The sequence below is a fragment of the Schistocerca nitens genome, chromosome 4 (genome assembly GCF_023898315.1).
Source record: "Schistocerca nitens isolate TAMUIC-IGC-003100 chromosome 4, iqSchNite1.1, whole genome shotgun sequence".
Lineage (NCBI taxonomy): Eukaryota > Metazoa > Arthropoda > Insecta > Orthoptera > Acrididae > Schistocerca > Schistocerca nitens.
In genome coordinates, this window is record NC_064617.1 from 752611419 (window position 1) to 752625449 (window position 14031).

The window sequence follows — 14031 nt, forward strand, 5'->3', positions numbered from 1 at the left end:
AACAATTTACATGGAGGGAATAATAGTCCAGCGTAAACGCACTTCGATACACAATTTTCTCAAATTTCCACTTGATCACTAAAGCAGCCCAAGACATACTAATTATTAGTTCGTTATTCGGTCGTCTAGAGGAAGGTAAAGTTAACTCACATACATTCCTACACTCCAACAGGCCTCTGCATTCGGACAGCTGCTGCCGTTAGCGGGAAACGTGAATCATTCCCACCACAGGCCTTGCATACATGGAATTATTCGCCAAAACTGGTCACGTATATGTTTTATCATTATACTTCAATTAAATACTACGATCCCTGTCTAAATTGAACGGCATTCGACAATGAGCGAAGTACTGGAAATACACCCTGCTGTCGGCAGTGACTGGAAATAGAAATATCACTACCATTCTTATGACTTGACATACTCTTCCCTATGCTACCACAGTACTCCAAGTCAAATCCATACCATCCTTACGACTAGACATAGTAATTTCCGTTCCTATAAACCTGATACTCAAATGCGAACATATCACACACACACCACTACTACTAAGTATAATACTTCGTCATTAACTGTTTGCCTACAATACGAAATAATACTGACCGAAAATCAACGATGGGTGGGCATGTCTCTTATGTTTTTCTTGCAAGTGCTACCACCGTGTCTTAGAAACAGAGACGTAATCGGCCAGTTTTTAAAGAAAAAGCCAATCGCAACAACTACCCTACGTTACTGTCACAAGAGATCTTGGTTCTGCAGGTGCACACAAGTATCCAGGTTAAAAGCCATACCCGCTTTATGAATCTAGATACGACATTAGTTCTGAATGAGTTGGTTTTTTTCCAGACAAATACCGTGACGGTGATCGTAGGAGTGTGTAAGCCCCTCGGGATAAAATTACTGCATTTAGAAAGTGATTCGGCTAAGGAACGTAGTATGTAAGCGGTATTTTTGATTCCCTCACACCGCCCCAACTAGATAATTCTATAGTATTTCTAGCATATTCTGTCTTGATGCCATGTCAGAGGTTCTGCTATACATCCACTGAGTTATAGGCAATGACTGCTTGAGAAGGAACATAAATAGTAGTAGTAGATGATGTACCAATTGAGGTCGTAATGAAATGTACACTAGCTTCTCAGAAATGATGTCTGGGATTTGGAAACAGCACTTTCAATTGAAGCACATACCTGTGTTGTATCCTACTGACAATCTCTTTAATGATTACAACCACTACTCAACCATATTTCTGGCACTCTCATATCTCGCAATGAGTCACCTTCCTCGAACCTGTCTGCTACAATAAAATTAGAACCTGGTTGTAGCCAGCCCCTACACATCCTCCAGCTACGCCCTTATCTACAGCTTCGCGCATGTGTTCGTTCCATTTTAAGTCAGAACTGAGCAGAAATAAATGCACTCAATCTGATACATCTACAAACTACATACAAGTACTAGAGATCCGCTTCCATTCAAATCAATCAGTCCAACATGCTATCATCGTTATTCTCTAGCCCTAAAGCTCAACCGATGTAGAAGCCAACTAGGCACCGATGCTGGCGCAGTTACGCAAAGCTGTGGTGGGTGGGGCTCCAGCGCAGGGAAAGAGATTTCGCAATGCTCCCCCAGAATACCGCAGCATGCTACTGCCGCCTATTAAATATACAGACGTTGCAGAGGCCACTTTAAAGTTTGACCAGCTATACTCTAGGCGAATGATCGTTTCCCCCTCTAGTCCTGTTTACTTGTTTCAAACACTGTTTTCTAACATGTTTTTGTACAATGCCAAACATGTTTTTTTCTGCCATGACTTCGAGGTCTGTGCCAGGTTCTAAACTGACATTAAGAAGTTCTGATCCACGGCCTTTCACAGGAAACTAGACGTTGCACGTTGTAAATCATATCCTTACAGCTAATAGCATAACACTAGATGATTTTAAATAAAAGACGGTTACAACATAAGCGAACTGGGAGAGTTTTACGGCGTTGGCGTAGGTCTCCAAATTACAGTCCAAATGTCATTCAGAAGCTCTACATCTAGACTCGTCTCTCACACTGACGACTCTGCGTTCCTTTTCTACTGATTCCTCACATTGCACTCATGTACGCGATCACTGTTTTGCTGCTAACAACCCCAGAAGTTTCTGTCCATCCACGAAAACTTTTTCCCCAACTCAAACATGCCATATCAGTCAATCATTATGTGGTAACCAGGGCATGGAAGGGAAGGGAAAGATACCGTCGATGTACTCAAATAATAAACATCACAGCTGATAGTATGAATTATTTTACAGTAACTTCAACACCGGCCAATCATGTGACAGCATGTTTCCCCAATTTCATTATCATAGCTAAACCATCCCCTCTCCACTTTGCAAGTATCATTGTGATCATGGATAGATCACCGAGCAGTACATCCATTCAGTGTTAATTCTCAAACACATAAATCATTAAAGTATACCACACAGCACTCCATATACTTTTATCACCTCGAGCATAGTGTTTAATTTACGAGCTATCTCTATGCATGTGGGAATCACAGAGCATTCTCGCTGTCTTGGGGTAAAATTAGAGAGTGAAAGACCCTCCTCACACTGTCATCGACCAACCAGCCCTGCAGCACCGTTAGCGAATTAATCTGCAATCCACCGGAAGAAGACTGCTACACTCCACGTCTCCTGAATGAATCGACCTTCCCGAGTCCTTACCCGTCCAAGTGCACGAGATTTCTCGAGATGCGACCTTGTCGAGGAGCTTAGCACTCCTTATTGATGTATAGTAACAGATTTCAAAGTGTCATGATGTAATAGCAGACAGTTAAGGAGAACAAGAAACTACTGATTTCTATGCATGATGTAGATCGAGACGGCTGGAGTTCGACGCATTTTTACGTAAACCAACAAGCTATCAACTGTAAAGTATTGTTCCAGAGTCTAGGATCTGTACCTGGAAGGTATCGGTAAGAGAGAACATAAACACACGCACTCCTAAGGCTACAACCTTCTGCAGTTAAAAGAAGCTATAATGTTAGATCGTCTGCGTCCCCAACCTATCAGTTGTATGGAATGTAGCTCCGTTAATATTCCAATGTAAGAGACATATTTCAAGCGGGTGACATACATCCTTCTTCCCGGTTTGTCTACGATAAACTATGTCATCGAACCGTAAAACGAAAAAACTATTTCCGTAAAACATTTCCTCTGGGTTATACGAGCACAATGTAGCTTTCCGGAGACATATAGTGCCCACTGTTCAGATCCAAACACCGTTCAGAAATTATACTATGCCTGGAACAGATCTACATAAAATGATCGTTAGTAGAGGGGGATACACCCTACAAGGAAACAAATAAACGCATAGCTGCAGCGTCCGACATGTGAAAATTACAAGTCATTCCATCATTAGCTATGTAAACAGCACATCTGTCGGGCAAATGAGTACACGCAGATTGCAGCGCCTCACAAGCTCCTATCGCTAACTTAGTTTTGACGCTGAAGTCTCGATTTCAAACCCAAGATGCGATAGGGGGGATGGAATACATCACATAAATCAAAGTTCGTTTAGAGCAATGTGTCAAGTTTCATCACACATGAGGTGGAAGTCCTCTGATGACCGACAGGTTTACCGTTAACGGTCGCAAGTAGACAGTGCTTTAAGCCGCATACAGAACACATGGCTGTATAAGAGTAGAACGCAGGCTATGTCATGTGACTGATTCATCCGGACAGAACACTGGAAAAAGATTGGCCTGCAGCAATTTCTCCTTCTCGAGAATGAATCAGTCAACCATTAAATCGTACTTCGTTACAATTCTGTCCCAATCGATCACCCCGTCCACTCACTGTTACCCTTTCATGCTGATGCAAGTCAGTTTAGAGATCAATGGTTCTCTGTCCTCCTGAAAAGCATCAAGTACAGTGGTCAACTCACGTGTATCACTGGTACTTCAACAGACATACAGTATAATAGTGCCTCGACAGAAAAAAAAATTGACTACCTCCTTGATTCCCTTCGTTTCGATGTCGACGTTTTCCCGTATTCCTCCTGTTGCCGCATACTTGTTCCCATGCACAAACTGCTCAGCGCGAATGAGAAGGTAAGCAAGTACTACGTCAATTTCATAGCATTTCTGTGTATATTGCGTCAATTTATACCTATTCGCTCGTCATTTTTCGCAATTCTATCGATTTTAGGTCAGATTTATCCATGCGATCACGACATAACATCTCGTTCTGTGTTCTAAAATTGTCTATAAATGTAGCATAGCTGCCAACACCTAGCCCAGATGCACTGATCGGGAGGCGTAATATAGCACTGTACTCGATTGTATCCAGACACATCCACGTTTGGACAGCGTTTGCCCTGTTTTCTGTCTGTCTGTGTATACGCATGCCTCGTTCTGTTAGAGCAAGAATTTGCGTTCATACAAGCTGGGACATCAATAAAGCGAGTGTTAACTATTTCTGGGACACTATACAATTCTCGAGAGGTCGACTTGGCTCTTATATATTTTGCAAATCCATGTGACGTAAGAATAAGATTGAGAACGTTTTAGATGGCGAGTCGCCATGCAGACGTTTCACGGCAAGGTGAGAGCCACACTGGGTAGTTAAGTATGGTTAAACAGGTGTGTAATGTCGCGCTAGGAGCAATGCGCCCTGTGCTATCCTGTCATCGGCGGTAAAGACACGTGTCTCGTGTGAGCGCGCCTTGGAATTCTGTGACGTCAGTGTAACCATGACTATATACACGAAAATAGAGGCAGGCAACCTTGCACCTGCGGTCGGCGGCAGCTCGCGGTGTGACAGTGCGTGCGGTCCTGAACAGACGTCTGTGTGTGCTTTGACAGCTGACGGCCGCGTCACTTCGCAGGGGCTGTGGCGCAAGTTGAATAAATGTCTTTGTTGTATTATTTTGGGAGAGGGCCTGTAGGCTGTGCTGTGTGCTATTTGGACAGTTTAGGAGTTGATTTCGAGTCTGCACATCTGTGTACTGCATTATTTAGGGACAGTTTACAGGTCTGTACTGAAACTATTTCGAAAAACTAGGAGTTGTTTGCGTGTCTGCAGACTGTGTATTGTGACGCGGAATCACGTGACTAATTCAGTAGTCAATGGGAGAGCAGCATTCTAGGGGTGGGGGTGCTACATCATGAAAGAACACGGCGCTCCTAGTGGGAAAATGTGGAAACTCATTTGATCATTGAATATCTAAATGGTACATTCAATTATTGAATATGATTAACATTGAAATGGAATTAAGTACTTAGGTAATTGATACGTTAGATCCACATGTGGATGTCACATGTGTCCAGTTACATTCGTTAGGATATTTCCATAAGACTATCTGTGGCGTGAGTATGAACATGTGGACTAGAGACTGTGACATCAGCAGTCATGCGCTCGCTGGCTGTACACGCGCCGCGTATCCCATTATAAACTCATGAGAGAGAAAGCAGATGATCTTGGATTACATAATGGGATCGTGCAGTGACTTTTTCCTAGAGCACATGGTGGACAAAATAAACAAAATTTATGCAGCCATCTTGAATAACGGTACTTGCGTCATCACCTGACATCACAGTAGCGCTCTCTGACGGCGACGAAATGTACTAAGTCAATTGGGCTCTGGACCTCGTGGTGAACACACTGGGTGTCGCCATCTTGGATTAAGTCACAGATGAGAGGGTTCTCTGCTAGTGGCGATGTGAACTAAGTAAGTTGGAGTCCAGACCTCGTGGTGAACACACCTGCATGAAATTGTTTAAATAAAGACGTATGTCCAAGTGTTTTTTCCCACAAATGCTTAGAAGGAGGTGGCGGTCAGCGACTGAGGTTAGTACAAGCGTCCCTTCTTTCGTACCATTTTCTTAGATTAGTAGAGATATGCGAATTGACCTTTGCTTACCACCAAAATTCAACTTTGGTGCCAGTTTGTAGGAAGGGGCGGCGGTCGGGTGACTTAGGTTAGTACAAGTGACCTATCTTCACGCAGTTTTCTTAGGTTGGTAGCGAAACCCCAAGTGACACTTGTTTACCGCAAAAATTCAAACTTGGTGGCAGTTCGTAGGAGGAAGTGGCGGTCTGGTGTCTTAGGTTAGTGGAGGTAGGCCAAATGAGCTATCTTCCTGCGTTTTTGTTTACTTAGTAGAGATAACCGTTGTGTCATGCATTATCCTGTTGGAATTTGAACTTCCCACCATTTTTCTGGGGGAGGAGGGCCATGGCACTTTCCCGCCAAAATTCAAATTTCCCGCCAAAATCCGACATTTGGAATGACGTCACAGCCGCCATCATGGATGATGTCATGCGCTGTTGCCAAGTCTACATGACGCCATATTGGATGTCGTCATCGCAGCCATCTTCGATAACGGTACTTTGGGGTGAGAGCAGCCTTGTCCCAATACTGTCGTTTAGTGCATTTCGGGATTTAATCTGCCATAATTATTTGTCCCCTCGAGTGTGAAATGAAGTTATTGATAGGGGATATCTTGAAATTCAGCATGATAACAAGCCATTAGAGGAGTATGTTAAAAGGGTAAAGTACAGTGCCAGAAGCTTATGTCTTAAATATAGTGAAGTGCAGGTAATCAACAATATTCTCCGGGGATGCGTCCTAGCAACCATTGCAGGGCTCTGTTTTGTGAACGCCCACAGAGCTTTAGACAATTAGATGAATTGATCAATAGGGTACAAACTTCGTCTATGCTGACCAACAACGGGGTACAGGTAAAGGTTCTCAACAGCAAGAGCTGGATAATTGTAGCCTCATATAACAGCCAGGTTCCATGGGGGTAAAGTGGTTTGAGTGTAAGAGCAGTGGTCATGTTGTTAGGAACTGTTCTACAGTAAGATGTTTCAAGTGCAAGAATGGGAGGCATATTGCCGAGAGATAGGGGGTATGAGAACTGAGGCGGTCCCAGCGATAGAGTTCCTTTTGCTTGGACAGCACTAAATGAGGAACCTGGGTGTGCTCTGCTCGATACTGGTAGTTCTGCATCTTTAGTGGCTGAAAGATGGGTGTCTGCACACTGCGGACACTGCAAGTTGCCAGACTTATCAGACAAAATTGGCTATTGCCTACTATCCAATCAGAGCAAATACAAATTTTGGGGACAATTAAGGTTAAGATCCGAATCGGTGAGTTTACATGGAAATTTCCTGACCAAGTGGCTTGTAGTCTGTCGGTACCGCCTATACTGGGTGCCGATTTTATTGGGAAGGCAGGCCTGGTGCCCCAGTGGGGTCAGAGGAGGTTTTATTTCGAGTTTCTGTAAACATCATGTACATCACCGTACCAACGGTTCCAGACACTTAATGAACAGTGGAAACCGTTTCTGTGTATGACCTGGAGCATTTGTTACCAGAGCAGAGACAGCAGATTGTCGAGTTATGTAACGAGTTCAGTGATGTGCTAACCAATCAGCTAGGTGAGATTAAAGAAGCCGAGTCTAAGATCGAATTAACGAACAACATTCTTGTAAGGTGCCCACCATATAGGTTATCCCCACCTCATATGAAAGCATTAAGGGAAACTACTTGGGAAACTATTCAGAGTGATTAGACCATCTAAATCCCCGTGCTCTTCACCTATATTCGTGGTACCCAAACCGCAGGGGGGAGTGGATTTGGTGATGGATTATACGGCACTTAATAAAAAAATGGTGCCACAGTCTATACCTCTCACTGATTTGCATTCGTGATTTTCCTGGTTCCATAAGCCAAAGGTTTTTACTACCTTCGACTTGAATCAGGCATACTGTCAAGTGCCTCTAGCGGAAGAATCTAAACTGGTGACTGCCTCTGCGACCGACTGGTGACTTTATGATTACAATAGAGTTCCGTTTGGGTTATCGACAGGTGCAGCTGTGTTGTCCGGTATCCTTGACAGAGTTTTTTCGGATCTTAAGTTTGAGTGTGTGTATCATTATTTGGATGATTTGGTGATTTTTAGTGAGACTTTTGAAGAGCACGTTGTGCATGTTCGCGAGGTACTCCAACGGTTGCGAAAAGCCGAATCTTCTGTCAAACCATCTAAAGTTAAATTCGCGCAGCCTGAAATATTGTTTGTGGGGCATATCGTCTCCCAGAGCGGAGTGCGAATTGGCCAAAGTCGTTTATTCGTTCGCAACCCCTAAAAATGTGAAGGCTATGGCTCGTTTTATAGGAGTCATTAATTTCTTTCGAAAATTCATTCCTAATTTTGCCCTGTTAGCTGCCCCCTTAAACGAGCTTCGGAAGAAGAGTAGAATATTTGAGTGGGGACCTTCGCAGCAGACATCATTCGAGAGTTTAAAGAAAACGTTGGTCACCGCAACAAGGAGTTTATAGTTCAGACCGATACCTCCATGTCGGCAGTTGCTGCAGTTTTGTTGCAAGAAGAAGAGTCAGGAAGACGCCCAATCACTTACGCCTCACGTTGTCTTTCTCCGTTAGAAGCAAAGCATTCTGTATACGAACTTGAGGCCTTAGCAGTCCCGTTCGCAATCGAAAAATTTAAATTATATCTGGAACACCAACCATCTGTTGTAAACGGACAATCAAGCGCTTAGTTTGGCGCTTGCAAGATCGAGGCGAACAGGCAGAATAGCGAGGTGGGCGATACGAAATTCGGCGTTAAAGTTCACGGTTAAGCATATTAGGGACTCGGAGAATGTTGTGGCTGACAGCTTAAGCCGAATGTTCGAACCAGAGTTCGGGGAGCAGCAGGACAAAGAGGGATGTTTCGGAGGGGCCCACGGTCGGGGTAACTGCAACTGTGTGGTTCTGGGTGATGGGGTTTTGTCATGAGAGTTCAATGAGCTCAGTTGTGCCATTTTGAGTGGGTTGCCATTGCTGTTCAAAGATGTAGCTCTGCAGCAGGAAGAATACCCGTACTGCACAAGCTTAAACAGAGAATACATCGAGGGGAAGTTGTTAGGCTCTATTGCCTGAAGGGGAATATTTTGTGTTGTGTGACACGTGGGAAGGGTAACCCCAGGATAGTGCTGCCTAAACTTTGACCACTATGGTCTTCAAATAGTATTATGAAACACCAGTAGGTGGACACTTGGGGATTTTTAAGACTCACATGAAAATTAAGCAGCATTTTACTTGGAAAGGCATGGAGCAGCTGATTAAGCAAATGGTAAGAGTGTAAAACGTGTGGGTTTAACAAGCCATTGGGGAATGCCAAGCAGGGGTTCTTAGCTTCGGAAGAGGCTAAGGAGCCCATGGGGAGGTTGTATATTGATTATGTAGGACCCCTTCCACGTTCAAAAGATGGAAACCGTTATATCTTTGTTTGTGTGGATGTGTTCACGCGTTTTTTCTGGCTGATGCCTACCAGCAATGTAACCTCACAAGCCTCCATACGGTGCTTACACATTTTGTTTGAAGTGTTTGGACCCTGCCGTGTGTTGGTTTCTGACAATGCAACAACGTCCTTTAAGTCCACTGCTTTCCATAACTTTTGTTTTGAAGTGGGAGTATCTCATACTACCACCACACCATATTATCGAAACCTGTCTATGGCAGAATGGGTGAACAGGAACTTGAGGGCAGCATTGATCGCATTCCACCATAATGATCAGGCTCGCTGGGATAGTTCCTTCTGATGTTTAGGGTATGCCTTCAATACTCCTACCCAGGAGGCCCATAAGGCCAGCTCCACGAGATTAATGTTTGCTTTTAAACCTAATTCGCCCCTGGCGAATTTGTGGTCACTTAGGGATTTGTTGCCAGAAATGGTGGACGGTGCACAAATCCATGCCAACTGGAAGCATGCAAGGAAGAATTTGCAGAAGAGTCACTAGCAAATGAAAGGCGTTATAATGCTGGTAGATGGCCAATCACACTGAAGGTGGGCAACCAGGTTTGGGTAAAGAATTTTGGTGCAGTAAGTCAAGAGGTGGATAAAATTATGGGGGAGTATTTCCCCAGTTCGTCGGTCCTGTACAAATCTTGCGCTTCGTCATCCCAGTCACCTTGCTGGTGAGAAACCCGCAAAATAAAAGAATTTTTCATGTTCGCATATCGCATGCTAAGCCGTATGCTAAGGCGGGTGCAACCAAATAATTTTGTTACGTTTCTGTGCTGAAAATGGTGAATCTTGAATATGTGGATCCTTAGGGTCGTTAGCCTCATAAAACATAACGTTAGTAGGATAGGGAACAATGTGTTGTAGTGGACTGAATCATCTATGCTTTTCTGCACAAAGTCAATTTAAACTTTGCTATCATTGACCCTCAATCAAAGATAACCATAGAGATTCTCGATAAACCTTGTCTCCCATGTGAATAATTTCACGTGGAGTCATTTGGTGAGCATGCACATTGCCCTCTCAGTCTACTCTATGAATATGTGTTACCAGCCAGGTCGGTGAGAATAATGCAGGGCTTAACAACTGGCCGGTTTTGAGCGCGAGTACTCGCGTCTGCTCAGGCACGTGCTCGCGAGCAGCTGCAAGGTCGTGGAGTAGGGAGGGAGGGGAAATGCGTGCGCACGTTTGAATAGGGCCGCAGCGTGCCTATTGAATTCGCGCCGACTGTGTAACGTTTAAAGTACTACGATCAGCTCTTAACAGTCACTTCACTGGTTAAGAATCATGTAAAGTCGCCGTTGTGTAACCCCAACCATGCTTTCGCAGTTCAACCCCAATTGGGGGGAATTGTATCTGTTTACAGAAAAAGATGGTGTTGCAAAATGTTTAGTATGTCACAAAACGCTGAATTCTTTTTCGAAATTTAATTTGCAGCGACATTATATGTCGTACCACGCGAAAGACTACGGACGTGGAAAATGTGATTGACCAGATCGTGCATAGGAAGTTATTAAACTTAAAAGTAAGCTATCCGAAGAAGATCTGGACGACGAAGAAAAATCAACTGAGGCAGCTCTCAGAGTGGGTTACAAAATTGCTTTGCTTTTAGCAAAATCCCTGTGCCCCTTAACTGATGGCGATTTAATAAAGGAATGTTTGGTAGTTGCAGCGGAACATTTGTGTCCATCTCAAGTTGAACAGTTTCGGATTGTGCCATTATCTAACATGACCATTATGTGTCGCATACAGGACATGGCAGACGACGTCCAGAGCCAGCTTGCAAATATCTGTAAAGATTTTATGGCGTATTCTCTAGCTCTGGACGAAAGTGTTGATATCACTGGAACAGCGCAGCTTGCCATATTTATTAGAGGTGTTAATAGAGATCTTCAGGTGAGGGAGGAGCTCCTTGATGTAGTAGCCATGAAGAACACTACAACCGGAGGTGATATTTTAAGTAGTGTTGAAGAAAGTGTTGAAAATATAGGATTGTCGTGGAATTCTTTAGTTTCAGTGTCTACAGATGGTAGAGGCATACACTAAGCTAATAAAATTATGTGGCACGTGTACATTCTCCTTTATTTGTTTCATTTGTCGCAGTAATAATTCGTGAGTGATATCCCTGCAGGTGGCCGCGGAGTTACATCGACTGGCTGCAGCTGTTGTGTACCCCACGTGACTCTCCCCACTCTCCGCTCTGGTCCGGTAGTGGGGGTAGCGTGCTCGTGCTGCTCCGTGCTCGTGCCTTGCTGCTCACAGCTTGCTCCACGAGCACGTATGTTGTGAAGCCCTGGACTAATGCATGGTCCAAGTTTCAGAGGTGCCCAACTCTGGTGGGCTTGTTATTGGCAGCGGAGGATGTGACGATGGTATCATCGCCACATGTCCGACGCCTTTGAATGCCGCGTGCAACCTTCCCGCACTGGTACTACAGTGTGGCATGACCAGTGCCACTTGGATGTCGCCCTCTGCCAACTGCCATGAGGGACGGCAGGAGCCATCTACGGAGAGAATGGTTGGAACCGGGGAGCGAGATGGAAGAGCGGAGCGACATTCTGTGTCAACCTGCTACACAACATGTTCTGGGCACACGATGCCTTTGGTTGGTATTGGTGACACTGTGGGTAGTACTGATCATTAAACTTCTTGAGATATAGTGAGGTGTGGTGATTGGAACAGTCATCGCCCAGGGGTCTGAATACAGGGTGTGTTCTAAGTGGCTCAGGTGTGGAGTATATTTAACTAAGAGAACCCTTTGGGAGGGGGAGTAAGAAAACTTGTAATGCTACTCATATGTAATGTATTCAGATGGTTATTTTCGTGTCCCTTCCACAGACAAATTCTGATAGCTCTTTCCTTTTGCAACTGTTTGCATTGAGCAAAGAGAGACGAATGAGGAACTGCAGTAATTTTGATAGGAAGAGCGTTGTGTTATATTCACTTCTGGTTGTAAAGTTTTTCTTCGGCAAGGTTGTTGTGGTCTTCAGTCCTGAGACTGGTTTGATGCAGCTCTCCATGCTATTCTATCCTGTGCAAGCTTCATCTCCCAGTTCCTACTGCAACCTACATCCTTCTGAATATGTTTAGTGTAGTCATCTCTTGATCTCCCTCTATGATTTTTTCTCTCCACGTTGCCCTCCAGTACTAAATTCGTTATTCTTTGATGCCTCAGAACATGTCCTACCAACCGATCCCTTCTTCTAGTCAAGTTGTGCAACAAATTTCTCTTCTCCCCAATTCTATCAAATACCTCCTCATTAGTTACGTGACCAACCCATCTAATCTTCAGCATTCTTCTGTAGCACCACATTTCGAAAGCTTCTATTCTCTTCTTGTCTTAACTATTTATCGTCCACATTTCACTTCCATACACGACTACACTCCATACAAATACTTTCAGAAACGACTTCCTGACACTTAATATCAATACTCGATGTTAACAAATTTCTCTTCTTCAGAAACGATTTCCTTGCCATTGCCAGTCTACATTTTATATCCTCTCTACTTCGACCATCATCAGTTATTTTGCTCCCAAAATAGCAAAACTCCTTTACTACTTTAAGTGACTCACTTCCTAATCTAATTCCTTCAGCATCACCCGATTTAATTCGACTACATTCCATTATCCTCGTTTTCCTTTTGTTGATTTTCATCTTATATCCTCCTTTCAAGGCACTGTCCATTCCATTGAACTGCTCTTCCAGGTCCTTTGCTGTCTCTGACAGAATTACAATATCATTGGCAAACCTCAAAGTTTTTATTTCTTTTCCATGGATTTTAATTCCTACTCCAAATTTTTCTTTTGTTTCCTTTACTGCTTGCTCAATACACAGATTGAATTACATGGGGGATAAGCTACAACCCTTTCTCGCTTCCTTCCCAATCACTGCTTCCCTTTCATATCCCTCGACTCTTATAACCACCATCTGGTTTCTGTACAAATTGTAAATAGCATTTCGCTCCATGTATTTTACCCCTGCCACCTTAAGAATTTGAAAGAAGAGTATTCCAGTCAACATTGTCAAAAGCTTTCTCTAAGTCTACAAATGCTAGAAACGTAGGTTTGCCTTTCCTTAATCTTTCTTCTAAGATAAGTCATAGGGTCAGTATTGCCTCACGTGTTCCAACATTTCTACGGAATCCAAACTGATCTTCCCTGAGGTCAGCTTCTACCAGTTTTTCCATTCATCTGTAAAGAATTCATGTTAGTGTTTTGCAGCCTCACTTATTAAACTGATTGTTCGGTAAATCTGTCAACACCTGCTTTCTTTGGGATTGGAATTATTATATTGTTCTTGAAGTCTGAAGGTGTTTCGCCTGTCTTATATATCTTCTTCACCAGATGGTAGAGTTTTGTCAGGACTGGCTCTCCCAAGGTTATCAGTAGTTCTAATGAAATGTTATCTACTCCTGCAGCCTTGTTTCGACGTAGATCTTTCAGTGCTCTCAAACTCTTCACGCAGTATCATATCATCCATTTCATCTTCATCTACATGCTCTTCCATTTCCATAATATTATCCTCAAGTACATCGTCCTTTTATAGACCCTCTATATACTCCTTCCATCTTTCTGCTTTCCCTTCTTTGTTTAGAACTGAGTTTCCATCTGAGCACTTGATATTCATATAAGTGGTTCTCTTTTCTCCAAAGGTCTCTTTAATTTTCCTGTAGGCAGTATATATCTTATCCCTAGTGAGATATGCCTCTACATCCTTACATTTGTCCTCTAGCCAT